The 26,923-nt window shown below is 37.8% G+C and overlaps 1 long non-coding RNA gene across 1 annotated transcript; it reads right to left on the bottom strand.

Annotated features, from left to right (window-relative positions):
• Positions 1–6,300: 6,300 nt before the first annotated feature.
• LOC113948232 lies at positions 6,301–26,282 on the bottom strand. The gene is made up of 4 exons (XR_003528052.1): positions 26,089–26,282; positions 25,181–25,259; positions 24,477–24,518; positions 6,301–6,311 (listed from the first exon to the last, which is right to left on the bottom strand). It is a non-coding gene; the product is annotated as an uncharacterized LOC113948232 (long non-coding RNA).
• Positions 26,283–26,923: the final 641 nt, after the last annotated feature.

Here is a 26,923-nt window from a genome sequence, read left to right as displayed (position 1 = left end):
GGTACATTAGGTTACCGCACTGTGTGAAATACTTTGAAATAATATTACTTTTTTAGAAGTGCTAAAGCCTTATTTTCACTATTTACAAAATCAAGTAAGAAATTAAAATGTAAGTATAAATATGCTGAAGATAATGCATACAAACAAATGGGGTTAATTGAAGAACTCAGGAATTTCTCCAATATTCTTTTGTTCAAAATGAGGTTTGCTGTTATATATATATATATATATATATATAATATATATATACTTACAAATATATATACTAAGCCCTGCACAGCCACTCACTCACTGCCATGCAGTGAGGTGGAGGAGAGAATCAGGAGGATCAGTGAGGAAGCTCTAGGGTTGAGATAGATACAATTTAATAGGTAAAGCAGAAGCTGAATACACTACAAGAAAAACAAAAGCTGGGGATGAATGCACCCCTCCACAACACAGGGATAGGCAATCTCATAGTCCTCAAGTGCCGTAATAGCGCAGCATATACCTGGCTGTGTGCCCATCTCCCATGGGCTGCCTTCAGCAGCCTGCAGTCTGTCCATGTGGTAGCTGGGTGCTAGAGACAGTACTGAGAAGAGGGAGACCTTCCCTTTCCCGCTGCTCATGGCCTTTCTCTGTGAAAGGATCACAAAGTCAGGCTGATCTAGGAAACAGTCCCAACCTGATCTTTGCATCCAGGACCAGCTATGTCCACAAACAGTGCATGTCCACAGCATCATGGAGGACCCCAGGGATGGCCAGGATCTCCTCAGTGAGCACCATTCCACAGGGTCTGAGCTCAGTGGACAAAGTTGGGACCAGCAGCAGGACCACTGACAGCCCCCAACACTGGTGCACCATGAGGGCAGACAGTGCCAGAGATGAGGCTCAAGATGAGCTGTCATGTGGACCCAAGAGGGAGATGAGCTTCCCACAGCATCCAGTCCAGGACTGGCTGGAGATAGCACATGTGGAATGTTGGGCGCGGGTACTTCTACAGGTCAGGGTACAGCCCAGCAGAACCAAAATGGGGTCTGTAGATCAAGGTCAAACAGTCCTGGGTAAGGCTTTCAGGGACAGTGAGTCTGAGTGGTGCACTCAGGGGCCTGAGACTACACGTGTCCTTAGTAGGTTTCTGTAGAGCTGTCTGGGCCACAGAATCAGAGAGGAACAAGGGACCTGGGAACAAGAGAATGCCAGCCCCTGGAGTGAGTGCTTGTGTCCTCCCACCTGCCATCACGTGGTTGAACTGAATGCTGAAATGAAACAGAGTATGTAATAGGAGAGGGACACTACCAAGGGCTTACAGGCCAAGAAGTGACACAAACAAAGAGCAAGAGAAAGGAATGACAGTGTACAGCTGTCATTAGGTACCTAATGTCATGTTGCTTCCATTCTTTCAATCATGTTATTTCTTCATTTGCTGCTTGGAGGAGTGTACCTATAGGAGGGTTGATTTTCCTGTTGAAAGCTGAGTGGGCTAGCCTGTTGAATATTTGGGAAGATGAAGTAGTCTAGAATGTTGCTGGGGATTTCTAACTCTATCTAGGGCTACATCAAAAGATGCAGGACCAGCAGGCTGAGGGAGATGATTCTCCTTCTCTACTCCAGTCTCATGAGACCCTGCCTGGAGTGCTGTGTCCAGGTCTGGGGCTCCCAGTATAAGAATCACATGGACCTGTTGGATCAAGTCATGAGCCACGAAGATGATCAGAGGGATGGAATATCTCTCCCATTAAGACAGACTGAGAGAGGTTGTTCAGCCTGGAGAAGAGAAGGCTCCAGGGAGACCTTCTAGCAGCCTACCGGTACCTAAAGGGGCCTATGATAAAGCTAGAGAGGGATTTTTTACAAGTACATGTAGTGATAGGACAAGGGGGAATGGCTTTAAACTAAAAGCGGACAGGTTTAAATTAGATATTAGGAAGAAATTCTTTACTTTACGTGTAGTGAAGCACTGGAACAGGCTGCCCAGAGAGTTATTCAAAACCCACCTAGACTCAGTCCTGTGAAGCAGGCTCTAGGATGACCCTGCTTGAGCAGGGAGGTTGGACCAGATGACCCACTGTGGTCCCTTCCAATCTTACTCATTCTGTGAAATGAAAATTTCCAAATCTGCAGGAAAAAATTCAAAAATATGACTTTTTAGAAATATCTTAGCACATGCAGAAGGACCTGTCTGGGAGAGTTCCTGTGACTGCCTGACAGTATACCCAGGGTATTTATCAATACATCTATCCATACAAACAGTGCCTAACAATTGGTCTAGGTCCAACAACAGCTACCTAGAGTAAGGCTATGATGGTAAGACTGTCTGAGATTCAAACCTGAAGAGGTTCTGTGACATTTTGTTGAATGCATTGTTTGAAACCAGATAGCAGTTCAGTCAGCCACTTTGTCTCAGATCAATTCCTTGTCTCATCTTTGCTAACAACAGATGTAAAGTTCTGGAACCACTCAGGGAATTGATGGCTGAGTGTCCAGGGTATGTGCACAGGCACAGGCCTGACATGCTGCTCATCCACAAATATAATTTGAATTTCCTTGTTATACAACAGTTATAACTTTCATTCAATAAATTTTGCTAGAGAGTCAACCTGTTTACAAATAGCAATTTTTTTTCAAAGACTGATTTTTTAAATACAAACAAGATAAAAAAGTTATCTCCATGTAAATATATTAATTTTCTTTTGCAAAAGCTGAATTTAAGTATTTAAATAGCAATGTCTTTAGAGTCATGCTTAATACCATTTTTCTCTGTTTCTTAATGGGCATATGCAATCTACTCCCAGGTGTAATAATGAGCTACAATTAGAATTACAGCAGTTGGAGAGGTATTCTTCCACTTTATTGAGTTAATCTTTATCAACTCTAGCAAGGTCATGCCTGACATATTTTGTCAGATATGGTCTTAAGGGCTGCCAATCTTGAGTCTCTACAATTTAACTCAGTAACCTATTTAGTTCTTAGAAATCCTTCTAATAGAAAATCTTTCTCCAAGTCTAACCTAAAGTCTTCTTCCTTTATTTTAAGTCTGATACTTTTTGACTTCTCCACTATGGACATTGAGAACAGAAGCTTTTTACATACATTAAGGCAGTTATCATGTCTTCAATTTTCTCTTCAGTCTATAGCAACTCCTCTTACTAAAACTCTTTCACTAAGCCATAGGAGTTGGAACTCTACCACCCTTATGGCTTTTTTTTGTTGGATTTTCTCTAACTGTACTACATCTTGGGTCTGAAAATATCATGAACATGCTATCTTTACAATAGAGGAAATGTATTTTGGGAATAGAAAGCAGATTTCTAAAAGGTTAAATTGCTAAATGAAAGATAAGTAAAAAAAATTATAGAGTTTTACATAGGAAATTATCATAAAACATATGGATAGAAATAGTTTTAATTGTGCGGGTTCTGCCAAATCCAGCTTTGAGTTTGAATTTTATTCAGTATGGCAAAAAATTCAGGGAACATCATCCTGTAGTCACGGATTCAGCAAAGTTACATAATCATGTACATCAAAAGTACCGTGGGAAAGAAGCTGATTTTTCATTAAGCAAGTGGACTGATGAACTGGTTCATAAAAAAAAATAGGCTAAGGACTCCTGGGTTCCATATAGTAATGTTTATTGTTTTCTTCTCATATCTTTGCCATCCTTGCCAGCAGAAAGCTTGAACATCACCTCTGATCATACTCCCAGGGTCAGTTCCTGGTTGCACTTTGTGATTTAGAATAGAGTTCTAACATGGCAGATACAGAAGGAAGGAAAGTTAGAGGAAAATATTTGTCTTGATCATTTTCCTGAACATTTTCTTCCCAGTGTTTGGGATCATAAAAGCAGCAGCAATTATTTTAGGCACATAGTTTATTGCATGAAATTCTTACACAATACTTATTCTTCCACCTAGAAAGTTCTTAAATTACCATTTGTCAGATTTTTGAGAGGCAATCTAGGGAAAGATCAATTTATACTTTCCTGTGTCTTATATTCTTTACCTACATATCTGCAATGGAAGAAAGAATGAGTTTTGTTCCAGTCCAGTATCATGGTTCTCATATTATTACATTATAAGTTTGTTTTAATGATCACTTCATTTTTTATCATTTATTTCTCTATAACAACAATCAGAAGCCATAGCTATTATATTCATCTAACATCTTAATGTTTTCCCTTTTGTCACTAAATCCTCTTCTTCATTCTTTGCTTTTTTTTGTCTTTTCATATTTTGCAGTTTCCTTTTTTCCCATTACCACTTGTCTGTTTTGTTTCACAGATAAAGGAAAATAAAGACAAGGACATAGAAAGCTATTTCCACTTTTTTTTTGGTCTATTGTGTTTCTGTAATACTTTTGCTGTCCTTATTCTTCATCTGTCTATCTTTCTTGTGTACTTTTAGGACAATGACTGTGCTTGTTTTGCTAATACTGCTAACGTTTTTAACAACAGTCATGAAGTTTTAATTTCTCTATTCCAGTTCCTATATTAGAAAAAACACACTAATAAAAACCCCAAGCTCGTACTGCCAATTCCATCTGGTATGTCACTGAGATTACACTCAGATGACACTTAGAAAAAGCATTGTCACAATGTATAAAATTCAGCAGGAACAGTAATAACTAGGATAATAATTTTTATTCCTCTGATTATAGTGGCTTTCTTGTTATGCTGTCACTGTTGGGATAACTTCTTGTTCATATTTGTAGCCTCTCTGCTAAGATGACTTTCAGCAACTGAAAGAATATTTTTGAATGTATAGAATTAGAAGGTAACATGTGGTCTTCATGGATTTAACAATTAGCCACTGCCACTATAATGCCCTTCATTTTATCTAAAAGTTTGTCCTTGAACAAATTCTAGGCCTCTTCTGTTTTCTTTGTGCTTTGTGATGATCTTTGCCTTTTCATTGATTCAGCACTTACCTTTGAGCCTTACTTTTCAAATATGTTGAATTTGCCTTTTATCAGCTTAAAAATGTGAATCTCATGCATATTTACATTGCAAGCTGTGACAGCTCTGGAAGAGGTCAGTTGTGTCAACTGTTTCATACGTCCACAAGAAATTCTATTATCTCTTGAACAGACACAGTTTTATTATGTGTAAAACTAAGCATATTTATTTTGAAACTAAGAGTTTGGGGGTATAGTTTTACAGTTTTAAATAAGAAGGGTCTTAAATGAATGCTGAAAAAGAAGAAAAGTAAAGTTTGAATGAAAAATCCACTGTAGTTTTGTGGCTGTCACCAAGGAACAGTGTTAGTTTTAAAATGATAGCTGTGACTTCCTTGTCATTGTGATATCAGGTTTTCTGATTACAGGATGATAAAGGTAAACAATTTTGATTAAAAAAAAATAAAAAATCAGACAATCATTGTTTGATAATCTGTTGAATCAGATATTTCATAGGCTAGAACCTGATTCAAAACTGTTCTTTGCAGTACAAGGACACAAAACATTTGTATGTCTTTGCTTTTAATTTTATCTCTTCTTTTATGTAGCTGGACTTATTCTGTGAACTCATTTTAAAAGCATGCATTTGTTTATGATGATCACCACTGGGGTAAATTATTGGTGAAATTGTGTTTTGTTTTGAATTGGATTTAAAGGTCATGGGGAGAACTGGGGCAAAGGAAAAGTTACTCTAGTACAGAACCTGAACTCAACCCTGACCTTCAACATTTCAAAGCAGGAGTTGCATGAAATAGGAAAAGATAAGGCTAGGGCAGCTGAAAAGCTAAAATGATGAGAAACAACTCAAAGTTTTGCAAAAATACCTAATAAAATTAACTCCTGCTGGGAACTGTTTTATTTGGTTTAGGGAAATCCTTACCTATCCATAGATATGTTCTTATAGCAATAGCAAAGTGCTGCTTGCACTGTTCCCTTTGTCACTATTTTGTTGCTTGCTATGAACACTGTGAGTGTTATTGATCACTTACTCTTACATGAACATTTCTCTCTCTTTTACAGTGACAAGATACTCTTTTACAGTGCCAATATATTTATTATGTTAAAAGATATAAAATATAAAAAATATTACGAAAGTATTTTGGAAGCATTATGGTGCTCTGATAATGACAGGCTGAATTTACCCAGAAGGAGGCTCTAATATCCAATGAAAAAGAAGCTCCAACTCTTCCCAGTGCTGGGAAAAATATTTAGAAAATATTAATCATTGACGGTATCTGGTAAACACTTTAAACCCTGTTGTGTAGCTTTAAATTCTATACATAAGTTAGTGTCGTGGCTTGAACCCTCCAAAAATCCAATTTTTAAACCTCCTACAATTTGCCTCAATGTGAGAGAAGGTTTCAGACATAACACATCTACTATCATGAGGAAATTATATCAAAATTTATTACTAACACAATAGGTACTATAATACATTTATATACAACAATCCTAACTATCTCTCCTATGGTAAAACAATATATTTACATATATCAAATTCCTCCTTTCCCTCTAATAAAAGTTCAGAAGGAAAGATGAAGATCACTTTCAGAGCAGCACAATCTCTTCTCTTCTAAGCTGCAGATTCACTTCGTCTTAGCTGGAAAATCTCTCTCTTTCTCTTCATTACAACACAGGGGTTTTCTCTCACCCCTCCTGGCCCTTCGGCTCCAACCGAAGGTCTCTCCCGTGGACTGCAAAAGCAGGGACAAAGTTAGCTTTACTACGGTCATATCACAAAGTGCAAGGCATTTTGTGAAAGTCCCTTCCTCGGGGGGTCAATTTCCCTCGAGTTAGAATGGTTTAGGGCTCTCAGTTCAGTTTTTGCCCCAAGTGTTCTAACAGAGCTCCTTTGCTCTGTCTCAGCTGCCAATGTGGCGGGGAGGGGGAAAGGCTACTTCCGTCACATTCCGTCCTAGTCCAGCTCACAGGACATCTACTAGTTCTCAGCTCTTCTTTCTCTCTCTAGTTGCTGCTGCATTTCGGGACTCCATAAAAGTTTGGAAGCCCACCCCTCCTCTTCAGGAGGTCTCTGGGTTTCTAAAGGGCTTTGGGGACATTTAATTCAGTCTTACCCCAAAACATTCTCTACTGAGTTTTCTCTACTCTGTTGCCAATTCTCCCTCCTGCAGGACATCTCTGCGTCTCTCAGCCTGGCTCTGTGCCATCTCGCTGCTTGTTGGCTATCTTCTTGGCTTTCAGCCACAGCTCTTCACTCAGCACTGCCTCTGCTGCTGCTCCGGCATCTTCCTGCCACCTACTCACAGTGGAGAAAACTCCCCCCAGCCTTTGGCCATGGCACTCAGTCCAGTTTTAATATTGTTCTGGGTCCTCCCCAGCCTGGCCGGGGCCTGGGGGACCTTGGCCCCCGGCGGGGCTCACTGGTCCCTCTCTCAAACACATGGTGTCTCAAGCTATGGCTGTCTTTCCTCCAACTACGTAATCAGGTCCTTTTCCAGTCTTAAACCAATTAATTTCACAGGGGTGAATTATAGTTCTACACCAAGAACACCACCCCCGGGGTTAACCACTTTCCAACTCCATGACAGTTAGCAATGAAAAATTAAAGTTACTAACTTAGGGAATTATTAAGGGAGATACTTTAACACAAAAATATGGAAAAGAAATTCAAAAAAAGGAAGGCAGTACATGACATTTTTTCATTGAGTTAGAACAGATTTGTGACAATTTCATAAAATATTTTGATAGAAGTAAGAACCCTTTCATCAAAATGTTTATTTTTTTTTAAAGTTCTTATTAATACATTCCTCAGTCTCCTGTTGGACTGTGGAACATATTGTTCCATGGTCTAATATAGCAGAATTCAGAAAGGATTTCTCTGTCGTGTAACAAATAATGGCACTTATTTTATATATTACGTAAATTTCATATTTGGAGAATTTACCTTCATTGACATATTGGAAAATATTCTCTACTATAGGAAGGAAATTATTACTCTTCTTCAGAAGGAGATGTTTGAAAGGACAGCATAGGAATCATCAGATATGTTTCTCATGTCACAGAACCTACATATTTTAGAAAATTACCAGTGTTATGTCTTCCATTTCTCCAGCCAAATTAAAAAAGAGAAGGGAAAAGGGGTTTTAACGTTGTTTTAGACAAAAATGTTTACTGCATTTTGAAATGCATTTTCTCAGATTTCCCTTTGGAACTTTTTCATTGCAGGAGATGCTAGGAAACAAAGTAACTAGACCTCAGTGTAAGTTCTTTACCCAGGACTGTTCATTGCACTGGGTCACTTCTTCTGCTACCATTCATGTTCTCACAGTTTCATCAGAGATTATTACAGTGACAGGGAAAGCATTCAAACTGATACAAAAACCAGCAAGAAACACATTGGTTTATTGTTCCTGTTACATATCTACCCAAGGTGTCTTTCTGTCACATTCTGATCTTTTTGGTTTGCTTTAATTAATTTGGTTTGCTTTGTTTCATTCCTATTAAAGCACAGGGTTTAGTATCTGTGGAAAGAAAATAGATATACTTGAAACAAACAAAGAAAATATGTTATTCCAAATATCCTTCATATTCTGCATACTTTAGAAAAAATATTTGCACACATTTACAGACTCATATGAATGACTTTTAACATTTTTTCATATCAAGCAGCCTTACCTTTGGTAATGAGCGTCAGTGAAAGGATCACTGAAGTAAAGATGGCTTTTATTATCAGTAACTATGAAAATCTGGTTCTCACACATCTGACATCTGTTTTTAAACTACTTGGTACCCTTAATTAGTATAACAAAAGATTAAACTTTAACCTTGTTTTGTAGACTTTTAATTTTTAAGGAAGTGATTCTAAATGGTCAGAAAGCATAAGGCATACTGTCATTGCCAATCACATGAACACTGCACCATAAACATGAGCCAGGTGCAGATTATGAAGGGTAGCTAATTTAGTTCTTCAATGTTTATAAGCACTTCCACTAAACTACATGCTATAGGGGGAAAAAGTAATCTTTTTTTTCTCTGTTAGGAAGAAAGTGGAAATGGTATTTAAAACTTAGTTGATATCTAGTAAGGACTCCATTTGGTCGCTGCATTTTTTCACTCTGTTTCTTTCTATATTTTTAATTTGTATTTTTTAATTTTCAGGGCACTTTGAAATTAATAATTCAATGTGAATTATTCCTCTATTGGAGTTTCTGCAATAAGACTGCAGTGAATATTGCTGTTTGTAGCAAAGGCTCTATCACAAGTCAAAGGAGCTTTATTTCTTTGTGTGTGCATCAATTGAAACAATTTATTTGAAGACTTTGAGAGTGAAGGAAAAAGCTACAAGCCAAAAGAGGCTAATAAAAGTCAATATCTTCCCTTTGAGCAATGTCAATCAATTTGAGTGAAATAGATTCCCTGCTTGTTCCATAAGAAAAGTACTTTGTGTCACAAATGACATGGAGAATTCTTGGGTGTCCTAATTATCAAGAAATACCTGATGTTTTGGTCTTGCATTCCCTATTTAATTGGTAAAGGATTATTTGTCTTAAGCTATCTGTTTCCATTAGAAAATTTAGAAAAAATATAATTTTATAAAATTATGTTGCACTGAAAGATAAGTAGCACTTCCCAGGACAAAAAGTGCTATAGTAAGTCTGGAATTATTTGGCATTAAAACAGCATAGTAAATTGAAAGTGTATAATGGATGTTTAATCAACTCAGCAAAGACAGGTTTGAAATTTTTGTAATACTTTGTCCTATCCAAAGAGAGATTCCATTATATTCTTATTCTCTCTTATCTGGTTCATATTTTAGTGGTAATTGTAGTAGTAAAAAATAAATGGGAAAATGTAAATTTACTTAAAGGATCTTTTGCATTTAAATGTTAAAAACATTCAGCTGGCATACCGAATCCAGCTTTCCTGGCAATATTCGTTATGTAAGTAAAAGTGAAACTTTATGGAAGTAGAAATATTATTTTAAAATACATTTGGTATTTTAAAATAAATTATTCAAATGAATATTTTATGTTTAGGTAACAAATCTGCATCTAGTTACCTAACAACACTTTTTTTTTTTTTTTTAATGTAACATATGGTTACTATGTAGTTAGGACATCAGGCTACAGTGGGCTTTAGCTGGGGAATGCTAAGGACTGCTTTGTCTGAACTTTCATAACAGGCTTGTTTTGTCTGGTTTTTAACTTAATAATTTTTCATTGTTTTTTGGTTTTAATTTCCAGTCTTTTGGCTTAGTTTTTCCTTCTTTATTTTGCTGATCAGTAAAAACATACAACCTCTATGCTAAGCAGTGCTAGAGATGGTTCCGCTGAGGCATCTAATGAGATTTTTTGTTTGTTTTTTTAAGGCTATTTAGAGTGTTTCTTAGTCCTTACTCACACCAATCTTCTTGAGGGAGACATGATAAAATCCCACACATTCTTTTTCATCCCTACCATAAATGTTATATAATACACACACTACAATACACAGCTTGACTGTAATTTGGTCCCTTGTTGATGACAGGCTCCAAAGATCTTGTTTCTGCCTATAACCCTTCGACAAATTATCCTCTTACTACAGAACCAAATTCTCTGCTAAATACTCTATTATTAATTCTGGGTAGGGGTAGAGAGGAAATAAATGTCTGGCAAAACTTCCTTATAGATATTTGATATAGGATAGCGTACCTGTTTTCAGGAATGAAAAAATGTTATATATGGGCAATTGCAGACAAGATTTGAATTATTGAAAATACCTGTGCCTGTTGGTGAAACACTAAAAATGTATTCTTAGATGACTTATCACTTTATCTTTCCTTCTTGTGGTGCTGCATGGAGGGTGTTGTATTCTGGACTATGTAATTACTCTTGTCCTTCTGCTTTGTTATTCCTACACAGGGAAAGACAACTGACCTACACAAAATTTCTTCTACAGGCCAAAAATAGGTTAAATATCTCCAACTTGAAAACATTGCATAGCATTCTTTACCCACAAGGCTCCATCTGCTCTTCTTATGGCCATGTCTATAGAGAGTAGAAGTATATTAACAAGAAATGGTTTTCTCAAACATTCACTATTTAACGGAAATTCCAAGGTGACATATGTAACTCATCTTTCTCTTCACCATTGACAACGTCTTAAAAAACACTCTGTTCTGTCATTTGCTTCACTGAAAAATACGAATACAGTTTGCCACATAGGTTTTGTAAACAAATGCTTTTCATAAGTGATAAAAAAGCTTTATATGCTTTTCTATAGGTGATAAATGAAAATGGTATTTGGTCCTGACATAGGTTAAATAAACATTCCAGATGTTCTGTTTTTTTGATTCAGCTAAAATATCCTACAGTGGGTTCAACATATGTAGAAAAGGAGTGTCCAACCAGTATCAATTAATTTAGTGCATCTTGTGCTAATATTACTCGTGATGAGTTCATTTGCTATTCCTGTAATTGTTTTAAGTGCTTTGGTAGGATTTCTAGAAAAATTCAGTATTAATTAAGTGGATCCATGTTGTTGAGAATCCCCTGATACACTGAGTATTTCAGTGTAATGGAAAACATCAAAGTCCTCATCAGAATGAACAAATCCCTTCTTGTTCAGAAAAATAACTATGCAGAAAAGGAAGTAAAGAAGTTGGGGCAGAGTAAGCCTTCCTTTCTTTCATACTCTGTTTCAGATTCTCAAACAGTTCTTCAGAGTAGACATTGTTCTCCTTACAGGTGATGACAATAAAGTGGTCATGATGGCTGAGTTACAGAAAGTTATCTAGTTCAGTGTTGTTGCTATAGGGTGGGCTAGTAGCACTGCTAGGACTTACTGACAGAGACCTTTCAATGAAAATGGGAATAGCAGGATCGGGTCTCTTATTCAGTAAATTACATGAGTGACTATTTGTGGTAGTTTGGTCTAGGCCTTCCTTGGTGACCAGTTTGTAACCAGGGAAGGGTCCAGATTTACCCAGTGTTCCCTACGATTTTTACGTAAGCCAGACTATAAAAAGAAAGAAGAGACCTTCACTCTCTTTCCTTCCGGTGGCTTGGAGGTGCAGGTTCCCTGCTGTTGAGTCTGCCGTGTTGGGGAGCGAGGCCTGGTAAGGCCTTGTCGACCTTGGGAGGCGGAGGTTGCCAGCGATCGTTCCAGAGAGACTCTAGGTTGTCCCAAGGAGAGTAGTGAGATATTTCTTTGCTAAGTCTTTTAGTGCTAGATATTGGGCTACTAATAGGGATATATATATATTATTATTTTGGTTTTGTTCCTTTTCCCTTCCCCCTTCCCTTTCCCTTGTGAAATTGTATATATTTCAATTGTATATAACTGTAACATCAGTGTAAATATATTTATATATATCACTTTAACTGTCTCTCTCTCGTTTCAGGTTTTCTTAGTTGTTTTTCTCCCTCTTCTCCCTGAGGTTTGGGGGGAGGGGACTTCTTGTGGTAAGGTTTGGAGACTTGGCAGGGAGCCAGCTTCAAACCATATCACTATTCTTTTGTCATGTTTAAATGCAAAATACATGAAATATATTTTTGTTTTCAAGTTGTTAAGTTATATGTTAATGCACCCTGTGATTTTCACAACCACGACAAAAGTTTCTTGGCATTCTAGATAAAAAAAAAAAAAAAAAAAAAAAGACAAAATTAAACCTGAAATAATTCAACTGTTGTTTGAAAAGTGGCAATCTGTGACTGAGTAGAAAACTAAGGAATTGTAAAAGGGGGAGGGATAGGAAAAGGATACTCTTGTACTGTTATTGTGAGTTATATAAGTATTTCAAGGAGACATTAATGTGCAAAACAAAAGCTGTCTTTATTCCAGTTTTCTTTACGGACAAGAAAGAAAACCAAACCAATCAAACAAAATACTGCCATTCTGTGCAGAATTGTAAAGGAGAGAGAAAGTGCCTTTCCAGTTTTCTGCTCCTATATTTCCAGAGAATTGAGATGGTTTTGCTTGAAAAGAAAAATCCCTTTAAGTAAGATTTTTGTTCCATTGTACTGGCATGCCTCAAACATTCTTCTAAAGCAAACCCCAAAGTATGGCACACCACTAAACTTAAATTTCTATTTCAGTGTTTATTGTTGGATTTTTCAACTGTATGCTTTCCTTCAGTACTTTAAATTAACTTTTGTAAGAAGAGAATAATATGTTGCTCTGTTATGTTGACCCATCGCACAACATAAAATGATGAGAAATTGAATATATAAAATGAAGTGACTCAGTTAGTATTAGAAGGGTGACCCTGAAACCTGCCATAAAAATATTAAATATCTTTGTTTTATTCCTTTTGTTAAGACACTTTTGACATGGCTTCTAAAAGGATGAACTGCAGGATAATATTGAAAATCTTTCTGGCTTAAGCTTGAGAATAAAATAGGAATTACGATTTCAAAATATCTGAGTGTATCATTATTGTCTGCTTAAAGAAAATAAAACTTGACAAAAGAGAGATTGTATAATGCAAAATGATGTCAACAGAACACATGGAACTTCCAGAAACTAGAAATTAAGAAATTGATAGGAAGTCAAGGAAAGGTTCCATGAAGAAAATCACATATCTTTGGATGCATCTGAGGCATGAGAGTAATGAAGAAAATTTGACAGTGATGCAGTGAAGAAAAATGTAGGTGGACAGCAATGTACTCTTATCAAGCTGATAGCAGAGATGGAAGAGAAAATATTGGAGGATGAGGAAATAATGGAGAACAAATAAATCAGAAAAATTAAGTGTGATTTCTGAGCAAAGAGTGTATTACCTAACACTGAAGAGAATAGTGGATAATAGGAAGTGGACTTAGGAGCTGAGAGTTCATGGAGAGATAGTAAGCAAAAAGAACAAGAATTTAAATATTTTAAAAGTACTTGTAGAGATTGCATGCTAAACAGCTGTTTGATTTTGGTTTGAGCTGAGTTTTTTGTTTGTGGATTTGTTTTCTTTTTTACTTAAAAGAACATTTCTATAGTCAAAAAATTACTTAATAGTGAAGGTTTTGGCAAGGAGTTCTTACTACTAGTTCTTTGTTGAGCTGGCATCTACCCAGAGTCTAAAAAAGACATGGTAAATCTTCTCCATTTGATTGAGATTTAAAGCCTCCTTTTTGCAATTATTATACTATATTTCTCTTCTATATCTCCTTTAGAAACCATTGCATGACCCTGGGTGGTATATAAGAGTGTTATAAATCATGGAGGTAAATAAGGAATATTGTCACTATATCATACAATATGAGAACATAGAAGGATCCAAAGAAATTCTCAGGTAATAGGCTTGAAGAAGGTAACTTCAATACTTTTTCACTCAGCAAAAAACTTTCCAAAAAGTAAAGAAATGTTTCAACAATTTCATGGAAAAATGGTCTGGCTGTGCCCATCAGACAGCACATTTCAAATACAAGTGAAGCTACAAAAGACCCACACTGTAGTTTTCTGGAAGAAGAACAAGGCCCTGTGCACATCCTGTTTTATATTCTTCCATACATACAAGTTATAGCCTGCTAATAGAGGTGATATAATTTACTATTACTGCACTTACAGCTTTATACACTTAACTTGGTAAAACTTAGGTAGCCCAGAATTTGAGAAATAATTTATTTTGGAAATAACTAATATTTGATATCCAGATGACAATTTTCTCATATAACTCTGGTTTTTTTCCCGCTACAGGAACTTTTTCTCAATAATTTCAAATTTAACTCTGTTCTTGTTTTGACTTAAAATGAGCTCTGTTTTGATTTAGCAGTGACTGGTCTCATGTTTAAACTCTTTTTATTAATAGTTTTGTTTGTATGTCTGGAACGATTCTCAATACATGAGTTTAGGAAGGAAAGGGCTAATATCTTAGGTAATGTCTAAAGTCTCTAAAAGAAGAGCTAAATCAGGTCAAGCTATAAAACACAGACAGAAGCATGTTTCATAAGGTAGTATTTACAGTTCTACTATTAGAGGAATTTATAGCATGGAGTGTCTATAATTCCTAGAAAGATTTAAATGTACATTTGCAAATATTCCAAGGACTGTGAAATACTTAGCTACTCAAAAGACATTATTCCTGTCCTATGAGTTAGCATGTAGTGATCTAAATTTATAAAACAATGTTTCTGAAAGATTCATGTTAAGGTTAATAATGAGTTTTTTATCCAGACTGCTTCTAGAAATATAAATAACAGCAGCAACAAAAAAAACAAAACAAAAACAAAAACAACAACAACAAAAAACCAACCAACCAAACAAACACATACATTGTATTTTCTGAGTTCAGATTGTTTTTAAGTAACCAGTAAATAAACAGTTTCCCTGGTATGAAAGAACAAACTTATATGTACCTGAAAGTGCCCAGACTCTTATAGTAAATGAAAAACTATATAAGGCTCAGAAAAAAGTTTCTCACATAAAACCCCTGGTCATACAAAGGTGAAGTCAAGAGAGTGGAAAAGCAATCTGTCTGAGCATTTCATCTTATAGCTGTATTGCTAAAGTTATACAGAGAGAATATCTTCTTTCTAAAAGAATACCTCATTGTTTTAGTTCATTCTTTCATTATATTACAGAAAGATCACTTTTGACATAAATCCTAGCAGGAAGATAAGGGACTCGACTGTACATTTTCAAATTACTTTAAAAGAATTATATGTTCCCAAGAAACATCTATTTCCCTAAACTTTTTACATTAAACAACTCTTCATAATACCTTTCAGTATGCCAAAAAAATAAATGGTTATCTTAATAATAATTCAACCACAAAAAATATACAACCACATTCTATAGAAGGTGAAGCAAAATGATACAGAATATGACTGGGAATTATATTATAAGTTATGCAGATATAAACTTATGAATCTTTGAATGATAATTTTTACTGCTTTTACAGCATTGCCCTTGAGAGCTAAAAGCCAGGGTTTTTTTTTAATAATGTTATGTTTGTAAATGTCTAGGATGATAACAACATATTTCAAGTTGTTTTCTAAATTCAAAAGAGCTTTAGATATCTGAACAGAGAAAAAAAAGTATTTAAGCAGGGAACAGACATAAAATTTACATATACTTTCTTCTCCGATCACATGATGAGGAATATTACAAGCTTCTGGCTGAATTATATTTGTACTGCTTATCCTTCATAACAATAATCAACAAGATACAAAATATTTACTAGCAGTATTGGATAGAGAGATTCTCTTGTATCCCAAGTTACGGACTTGAATCATACATAGTGTTCAGAAATATATTTAGGCCCTGGTGCATTATACCACTGAGAAATATGGAGTAAAATTCCATCTATAGATGTCTTTTAGTATCCTAGTCTTTCCTTTTCAGAAAAAGGCACATACATGTGCATGAACAGTGTTTAAACAAACAGTGCTGAAAACACCACAAATGTCAGTGTTTGCTTTCCTTGTAACTCTGTCTACCCATATGTAAGGCAGGATCAGGAATGTGTATCCTGAGAAACAGAGCCCTGAGAAGCCAACAGACCTTGAAACACTGTGATACCCTTTCAAAGGAATGGACTTTACAAGGTGTCTTCCTCTGACCTGTTTGGTCATTGCTGAAAGGCGATAAAACTAGTTTAAATAGATCTTTTAAACTGATGCTTGGTCAGAAGTTCAGACTGGCTACCTTAGTTCCTATAGTTGTGTATGGAGGGTGTGTGGCAAGGTTTTAGAAGTGGGTAGGCTGAAGAGTGACCTACCCTGGCTATCCTGTTTCCAGCTGGCTCCATGACACATCCACTGCAGGACACAGCTGAGCCCATCAGCCAAGTGTGTGATGCCTCTGAAAAGATGTTTAAGAAAGGGAACAAATGCCAGACAAAGAGCACTGTGAGGGGGTAAAAAAGGGAAAAACAACAATGCAAATGCCAAGGTTAGGGATGGAGCTGGGAAGGAGGTGCTCCAGGCACGAGAGAAGAGATTGCCCCGCGGACAGTGGGGGAGAACATGATGAAGCAGGTTGTCCCACTGCAACCCATGGAGAACAGTGCTGGAGCAGATATCCACACTGTGACTAGTGGACAACCCTATGCCAGAACACATGGATATTTCCTGAAGCCCGTGGAAATACACCTTATGAACAGGGGAAAGATCTGAAGAATGATCAGCAGAGAGGAGGTGCTACAGACTGATCATGATGTCCCATTCCCTATCTCCCTGTGTCACTTGAGGTAGGGAGAGGTAGAGGAGTGTGGACTGAAGGAGTGGAGCTGGATCTGAGGAAAAGATGGGGGGAAGGTGTTGTTTTAAATTTTACCTTTGCTTCTCACCATCCAAATCTACTTTAATTGCCAATAAATTCCATTAATTTTCAAAAATAAGCTTAGAATTCACCTCTGTTAACATAGTCAGTTAACAGCCCTGGTTGAGACTGTAATGTGACACCTTAAATAGCCATACTCCATCTGCTTCCAGAGAGCGGGCCAATTTACACAGGAAATGTGTCTCATCACAGATCATAGAATTGTTTGGGTTGGAAGGGACCTTTAAAGATCATCTAGTCTGACCCCTCTGTCATGGGCAGGGACAACTTCCACTAGTTCACATTAATCAAATCCCAACCCAACCTAGTCTTGAACAGTTCCAGTGATAGAATATCCACCAGTGTTCCACTACTCTCATCATAAAATCTGTCTTTATGTCCAATCTTAATCTACCTTCTTTTAATTTAAAACCATTGTCCCTTGTCCCATCACTACAGACCCTGGTATAAAGTCTCTCTTCATCTTTCTTATAAGCTCGCCTTTAAGTGCTGGAAGGCTGCTATAAGGTCTCCCTGGAGCCTTCTCTTCTCAAGCCTAAATAACCCCAATTCTCTCAGTTTTTCTTCAAAGGAGAAGTGTTCCAGCCCCCTGATAATTTTCATGGACTCTTGCTCAAGTGAAGTCTGTTTTGCTCATTGATAAGTGATATCTCTCTTTATCTTACGCACTATTTTCTCCCCCTCTCCTGTTGTGGAGTGGGAGTGACAGAGCACCTGGGTTAGTGTCTAGTGTGTTTCTATGTATCAGGACATTAAAGCTAGCAAAATTCCAACGCTGCATTGCCACACATTTCCATTTATTAGTTGTTTATATGGCATTATTTATAAGTGCAGATGAATCATCTCAAATACAAGTGGAAATCAGAAGAAAAAAAAGAGTGTAAACCCCCCAACAATAAGAAGTTTAAAGTTCCCATTGTAAGGTAAATTGTAAACATTGTTCCCTCTGGATGAGATCTACATGTTTTCTGACAGTGTTATTTCCAGATCCTTCTACCACCACCCCTGCAGTTAATATAGACTAGCATTATACTTATGTCAGTAAAGGATTATCTTGGTACATCAACATGTTTTATTTGAAAGCATTTTATTTCTATCTCCATTGTCCACTTCCAGCCAATTAGAAAATCAGTGGAGGTATTCACTGACATGCTATTTGAATTGTTATTCTTAGGCAGAATCTATGATTATGAAGTATAGTCAGATCATTGATGTGATTTTCTAGTTGCTGTGTGAAAAACAACCACTTAGAATCAGGTGGATATTTTTGGCTACAGCTCAGTCTTTATTATTGTATACTTTCTTTAAAGTATGGTTAAATTACTAACCCTGGAATCTATAATAATGAGTAAAATATTGCAAAATACAAATGTTTTTATGTTATTAAACTCATCTAGCAGCTCTGTAACAACAATCTTGAATTCATACTGTAGCATGGATGTTAATAGTAGAAATTAGAGCTGAAAATAGCTATTTGATCTTCTATTTCATGTAGTCACTAGATTGTTCCCTAAAGAATATTTTCCAGTGCTTTGTCTCGTCTAGACTTAAATGTACTTAGCAATAAAGCTTCTACTACTTTCCTTTGGAGACTGTGCCACCATGTAATAGATTTCACTACTGGGAATCTTTACCCTATTCAATCGCAGTAAAATATTGCACCTTCATTGAAATGGGAAAGAGGAAAAACATAACAAAATCAAAAATATGTATTGGCTAGAATCTAATAAGAGAGATCACTACAAACCAGGGATGTCACATCTCTTAAAAGCTCATACCTTCTGTGATACTATTTTAACTTTCTGTGAAATCTGCTGTTGCATTTTTAATCACATTTTCCTAAGTAAAGGTAAATCCTACATGTCCCTTTTGACTATATCAGTTAGCTCTCATTTAGTATTTCTTATTTGTAATTGCAAGATTGTCTTGCCCTTGAAAATGAACTGCTGAAATATCCACATAACCATCAAATTTCTGTAAGTCAGATTTATTTAAAAGAGAGAAAATGGATTTAAGACAAATGAAGTCAAGGACAAATGGATGGCTGGGCCTAGAGAGTGGTGGTGAACGGTGCTGCATCCAGTTGGTGACCAGTCACTAGTGGTGTCACCCAGGGATCAGTGTTGGGCCCAGTTCTGTTTAATATCTTTATTGATGATCTTGATGAGGGGATTGAGTGTACCATTAGCAAATTTGCAGATGATACCAAGCTGGGAGGGAGTGTTGATCTGCTGGAAGGCAGGAGGGCTCTTCAGAGGGACCTGGGCTAACTGGAGACATGGTCTGATTAGAATGGGATGAGATTCAACAAAGTCAAGCGCTGGGTCCTGCACTTTGGCCACAACAACCCCAGGCAGCGCTACAGGCTGGGGACAGAGTGACTGGAGAGCAGAAAGGGACCTGGTAGTTTGGATTGACAGGAAACTGAACATGAGCCAGCAGTGTGCCCAGGTGGCCAAGAAGGTCAGTGGCATCCTGGCCTGGATCAGGAACAGTGTGGCCAGCAGGACCAGGGAAGTGATTCTGCCCCTGTCCTCAGCGCTGGTGAGGCCTCACCTGGAGTACTGTGTCCGGTTCTGGGCCCCTCAGTTCAGGAAGGATATTGAGATGCTGAAGCAGGTCCAAGAAGAGCAACAAGGCTGGTGAAGGGACAGGAGCACAAGTCCTATGAGGAGAAGCAGAGGGAGCTGGGGTTGTTGAGCCTGGAGAAGAGGAGGCTCAGGGGAGACCACATCACTCTCTACAACTACCTGAAAGGAGGTTGTAGCCGGGGGGTATTGGTCTCTTTTGCCAGGCAACCAGTAGCAGGAGAAGAGGACATGGTCTTAAGCTCTGCCAGGGGACATTTGGGTTGAATATTAGGAAGAAATTTTTTAAAAAGAGGGTAATCAGACACTGGAATGGGCTGCCCAGGGAGGTGGTGGATTCACCGTCCTTGGAGGTTTTTAAGATGAGACTGGAAGTGGCACTTAGTGCTATGGTCTACTAACCACAGCAGTGTTGGATAAAAGGTTGGACTTGATTTCGGAGGTCTTTTTCAACCTTCTTGATTCTATGATTCTATGATTCTATAAAGTGTATCAAGGTGTCGTAACCTTTATGAGGCATTATCTTCCTAGGCCCCAGGGAGGGAACAAACTTCCATAAGTGACAGAATAAGTAATTATTTTTCAAATTAATGGAGCAAGGACAAAGATTAGGATAGTAGTTACACACATTACTAGACCACTGATTAGAAAATACCAAACTGACTGACAGATATACATACAGTCACCTATTCCTAACACGTTCCTGGCACACAGCACGTAGAATATTTTGACTGGTGCTAGGATTCAAAAAAATATGTGTTCTGGGTTATAAAATAGTCTAGGCACTCTACAACTATATGATATTAGGATACATGAAGAGAACAGAGTAAGGTAAAGGGTAGGGGAGGAAACAATAGAACTGTTTATGTAGAATAAGGCTTTACTAGCAAGTTAGTGTTACAGAGAAGAAATACATAGAAATTGCAGGGAAGGAGATACACACACACGTGAATGCACATGCACACCCTCCCACACCCTTCCATGCACAATCCTGGACAACAGCCTTAGCAGGTGTAATGGTTTGAAACAGGTTTTCCCCCAGAGGCTAAAAAAAGGTGGTAGCCCCCAAGGGGTGGTGGCACTTGAGCTTTGAACCAATCTGCGCTCCTGTGAAATATAAACATACCATGACCAGACCGGAAGAGAAGAGTTGTAGTTTTGGGTAATAGAAGTGGTAGCCATGTTCTGACACCACGAGGAAAGGGGCTCTGAGCCCTTGGGGCCTCTGGGGCCCCCCCAGCCCCGGGCTGGGGGAGCTGCAGGGATCTGGAACAGCATAAAGCTGGGCTAGGTGCCTGTAGCTATGCTGGGAGATGTTTTCTCCACCGTGGGCAGCAGAGACAGAACAGCAACAGCGGCAGTAGAAGCAACACTGGCCGGAGAAGGTGGTAGAGAGCCAGGACAGATAAGAACTGAACTAAACAGCAAATGGTATGCACTGCAGAGAGGACTCCTGGAAGGAGACAGAGAGCCAAGAGAGAGCCAACAGCAGCAGATGAGAGCAGAACTAGTTCTATAGAGAGAGTTGGGGTAAGAACTGAACCAAAAGTCCCCAGACTCCTTTGAGATCCCTCCAAAATGGAGGGGGTGGGCTCTTACTGATTAGAAGTCCTAGATGGAGTAAAGGAGCTAAGAAGCTCAGTCGTCCTGAGAGCTTAGCCAGGAAGGTGTGTGGAGGTCGACCTTGAGGCCCTCCATTGCTGCAAGCTACAAAGAAGCTCGCAGCCATCTTGAAGCAGGGCACAGAGGCTCTGCAAGGAACCTGAATTCCCTGAAGATACCAGACTGTCATGAAGACCCCCTGGGCTCGTGATATGACTGTGGTGGAACGACCTTTGTCTGGGGTGACGTAGCCCACGGAAGACCCCTTTGCCTGCGTCAAGGGGCCGAGGGGGATACCCCCTCGTGAGTGCTGGCAGAAATCCAGCCACAGCCAATACATGCAAGAAAAGAAGAGAGAGCTGCTGCTCTAAATGTGGAAGGGATCTGTCCTTCTTCCCTCCTGGACTTTTATTTGGAGAGGAGAAGAGATTTGATCCATTGTAAATACTTATGTCATGGTAGAGATAGTTGAGCTCGTGTGTAATGTATATAATATTTATTTGTACAGTCATTGTAATATATTCCATTTCCCCATTTTGAGTCCGTGTGTTTTGTCTGGAAAGAATCATCTCTCACTGAGTTGAGATGTGGGAGGGGGAATGTAGCTAGGGAATTGGATTTTGGGGTATCTCAAACCATGACAGCAGGTCAAAAGAATGAATGGTTCCTGCAACAGGCAGAGAGAGGGAGAGCTGCTGCTCTTGGAGCAGGCAGCAAAAGAAGACAGCTCCCTCACTATTCCAATGATCTCACATCAATTCTGCAGGAACAATTCCTATGATAAATACTTCTGTCTCCATACCCCATTCCAAATCCTGTCATTTTATACAATGTTTGTACTTCTTGGCAGTTTTAGCCTTTAGTCTCTGCCCACTAGACTGCAATGCAGTGAGGGTGTTACTTTCATAGGTAGATGCCTTGCCCTGTTGCTCAGCTATTTTTTCTTGCTTACTTGTTTCTTTTCTTTAGTATGCTGAAAGCAGTGTTTTCCTCACTGTCAATGTTGTACTTCTTCAATGACCAGTAATTAATTGGCCATCTATGGGTTGTTTGTAGGTCTAAGTCCTCTGCTTTCAAATAAGTTTTCAAGGCACTTGCTATTATCCTGTGTTTAAACCTGACATCATAACAAGAGACACCTGGTAGCAAGCTCAAGTTCACACAGTGAGTTCTCATAACAAGTTGGTAATATGCTTCAAAGATCAGGACAGAGTATTTGCACATTTGGCATAAGCTTTCATTTGCATTTTTACTGGACCACTGTTCTCTAAACTAGAACTTCTTTTTTTTGTTGTATACATAGATGGTAAGGAGTAGGAGGGAAATAAAAAAAAAAATTAAGTCACCTCCATTATCAGTGGGTGCGTCCCTTATTGAAAATTTAAATAGATGCTTTTCTACCTGTCTAATCAGGTCAAAATATTTCTCATCAAAGATCTTGCTCTGTTCTTGGAGAAGGCAGTTTCTTCAGTTGAAGTTTTCTACTCCAGACAAGTTTTGTACCTTAATTAAGAAATTGAAAAAGAAAAACAGGTGTTTCAGAAACATGTACTGTTTCCATTTTCAGCTTTCAAAGAATTAAACCTGTTGTCCTCCATTTCATGCAGTAAAACCTAGCTTGGCAGGCTTCATTACACTGCTCTCCAGAGCAACAGAACATGTGGAGAAGTACCCAGAATAATTACTATATCTCAAGCCCACAAGAGGCCCAGGAGAAATGCTGGGTGACAGAAAACACCTAGTCCTGAGTAGGATGCTAGGGCGTTTTCTACAAGGTTAAGGCTGTGTACTGGCAACTGCTTGTAACACAGATGAGGTGCAGAAGCTGCACTCAGAGGAGTGTTCTAGTGAGCAGGTAGTTCTGCATACTCTGACCCTACTCAGTCTCACTCCTTCAGCCTCTAAAGAGCAGCAGCTCTCTAAAACGTAATGGATATGTTTCTTAATGTAACAGGAAAGCAGAAAATCTTGAACCATTGCTAATTAAAATTCCCATTTGATTTTCTCATTAGTGTAAAAAAAAAAAAGAAGGCAATGGAAACCCAATTCTTGTGATTTAAGACCAAATCACAGTGTGGATACTGAATGCACGTGGATACCAAAATACTTTAATCATAGATATATGTAACTTTATGAATTACTCAATGTTCATGTAGCACAGCAGTCCCAGCCATGTGATGTGCATTTCTTGGACTGGGCCACAGGGTCTGAGGTGTTGGAGTCATGGTCATGGTCCCAAATCCTGTTGCACAGTCACAGGTTCCCTTCAGTTTCACAGGATCTTCTTTTTCTGGGTCCTGCTGGAATATCCTCCTCTGGCATCTCCGACTACTCTTGATTGTCCTCATTTATAGAGCTGGGTAGAAAATATCTCATTGATGATTAGTCTGATCAAATCGCACTCTTTTTCCAAATTGCAGTCAGTGTTGTGTCAGTCTGCTTGTTCTGGATAGTCCAAGACATGTTTGCACTTGATGATCAGCAGGTTGCTTTTATAGTTTGGCTATCTATCTCATTGAACTCAAATATTCTGTTGTTCGGAACAGATGGATTGTTATATTTTGTTTACCTCTACTAAAAAAGAGTTGTTACACTGCTTTTTGCTAACAGTTAGGCTAACTAGGCTAAATTCATTATACCTACCTGGGTGGAAGGGGAGAAGAGAGGTCGTTTCTGTGTGAAAAATTTTGAAGACTTTTTCCTTTTCTGCAGCAAGTATATGTATGTCTTTCTGTGAGTTGTGTTCCCACTTTAGCTTCTGCCCACAATCCATAGGCAGTTCTCTCAATAAATGGAAAAATTTACTGTAAAATACATCTGTCCATTAAAAACTCACTGAATGTGAAGCTTTCTGACATTCAGAGGTGTTTCTGTTGTGGAATGTATTACTGAAGATACCATTGCATATTGCAATGAGGTATGTTCTGAGTTCTATAACAGTCCACCTGTTAATGTGTTTTATGATCAAATGTCAATAAAATTTGAAATTGAACAGCTTTTAATGTTTAAAGAAGTAACCTTCATAACCCATGTTTCTTCACTAGTTCACTAGTTTCACAACAGTTAAAATATACTTCTTATTATCAACTTTAATTAGGCAAGACATTGCTTTGGACGTTTTTCCACTTGCCTGTGTAGTACACATGGAGGACTCATATCTTAGTCTCAAAAAGTTGACATGAACTAACATTAAAAAAGGGAACATTTTCTGAAACTGTACAAGAAAGTATACCTTTCTTATTTACTGACATAATAGTCAAAATTAAGAAGAGTATCCTGATATTAACTCATATATATCAGCTTTGAAGACATAAAATTGGTCACAGAGCTAGTGTTTAGCAATTTTAAGAAGATAATATACCAATTTTGAACAACAGTTATCTAATACTTTTTTTTTTAATCACAAGTAATTGTACTTGGGTGTGCAGAGGAGCTTTACAATGCACCCAAATTCTCTTAATATAAGTGGTTTTTCCACAACTGTTGAATCTGCTATTAAAAATATATATAACATTAATTAAATTGATAAGGTAAATTTCTCACGATTATTTTACCATTTACACTTCTGATATATTATACACCACTCGATGATATAAACTGTGACATGTCTGTGGGAAATGTTCTTATTGTGCCATTAAACTAAATCCAATATGCTCTTTATCGAACTATAGATTGTTAGTCCAGAAGTTTGATGGTATCTCTTTCTATTTTTTATTCTCAGTTAAACACATAATACATGATGTCTTCTTTTTAAAGATATGTAAACTGTGTGGAAAAATATTTGAAGCATGGGGGGAAAAAATTAGTATGGCCTCTATGTGATTTATGAAAAATGTAGTACCTACCAACTCCAAGCAGAAAAGATTTTTGCAGAGAGACTCCATGTTCAATTTCATCCCACTGGTATGAGGTGTTCCATCTGGACTATTGGGAGTTAAGAAAATGTAGTTAGTGTGAAATAGTTGAAACTAAAGAACAGTCCAAAAAAACTTATATTAAAGATAAAGGATTTTGTATTCTTCATTTCTATACTTACATGAAATTTGACAGCTTTTCTTGCTAAATTAATAGGAATTACTGTACCAGGGAAAAACTGATATAGCTGGACTGAGCAGTAAATATTTTGTTTTCCTCAGTTTTTGTGAAAGTCCAGTTATTGATTGTAAAAACATCAACAAAGTATTTTTGCTTCCCCAAGAACTACTTTTCTAATACATTTCAATATTATTTCTATTCAAACACTGATTTCCAAAGACCTGTCACCTGAGTTTCAAGTACTAAATGAACTCTTATATCCAGAATTCTTAAGCTTAGATTTCTCTCATTTAGAATAAACTTCAATTATTTTTTTTAAAAGAGGAAATCTACAAAACAGATTTTGAATGCCTGAAGAGGAGCAGAAAGTAAAGAGCAAAGAATGTTTTATGCCTCTGAAAAAAAAAATGAAGAAAGGTAAAGGTTTTATCACAATAGTAGACCTCATACTTACTATAAATCCCAGCACATAGAAATATTTATTTTTTTTTTATTATTTTAACAGCTTTGTTGGGGAAACAGACAGTGGGATAGAGGATCCCCTCAGTAAGTTTGCTGATGACACCAAGCTGTGTGGTGTGGTTGACATGCTGGAGGGATGGGATGTCTTTAAGGAGCTTGACAGACTTGAGAGGTGGGCCTGTGCAAACTTCATGGGGTTCAATAAGGCCAAGTGCAAAGTCCTGCACCTGGAGTAGAGAGTCACAAACATGGATACAAGATGAGTGATGAGTGAACTGACAGAAATCCTGAGGAGAAAGACTTGGAGGTATTAATGGATTAAAAACTGAGTATGAGCCAGCAGTGTGCGCTCACAGCCCAGAGAACAAATCATATGCTTAGCCAGCAGGTTGAGGGAGGTGATTCTTTTCTACTCTGCTCTTGTGAGAACACAGCTGGAGTACTGTGTCCAGCTCTAGGGGCCGTAGGATGAGAAAGACAAGTACCCCTGCTTGACTGGGGCAGTGGTTTTAAACTGAGAGAGGTGTTTAGAATGGAACCTATCATTGTGATTAAATTAGTGGAAGGTTTCCCTGCCTATGACAGGAGAGTCGGAACTAGATGATCTTTAGGGTTCTTTCCAACCCAAATCATTCCATTTTTCTATGATCTACACATATTTCCACTGTAAAATGTCCCACTCTCTGGAAGCAGATGGAGTATGGCAATTTAGGATGTCATTTTACCATCTCAGCCAGGGATATTAAGCCGCACTGTCTAAGTTATAAGAGGTGAATTCTTGGCTGTCGTTTTTCAGAAGCTCTGGGGTTGATATCTCTAACTGATAAGGCTTGGAACCATCTCTGAGCTTTAGATGAGTTTGTACCATTTCTGACATAAATACTACCAAGAATGCCATTACTTACAAAATCCACTATTTTTCGGGGTAAAACAGAGGAATAATATTAGATATTGAGCTCTTGGAGAACCCAATGAAATATCTCTATAATTTCAACATTGATCAATACTGGTAACATCCGTCCTCACAAAGGTAATGCAGTGATGGCTGCAAGTGGTGATTCTGCCTAAAGATGGGATGATCTGTGTTATAC

This window comes from Corapipo altera, unplaced genomic scaffold, assembly GCF_003945725.1.
Source record: "Corapipo altera isolate COAL_440 unplaced genomic scaffold, ASM394572v1 0, whole genome shotgun sequence".
In the NCBI taxonomy this organism is placed as follows: domain Eukaryota; kingdom Metazoa; phylum Chordata; class Aves; order Passeriformes; family Pipridae; genus Corapipo; species Corapipo altera.
The sequence above is the reverse complement of the archived record's forward strand: the minus strand, read 5'-3'. Positions and strand labels throughout refer to the sequence as shown.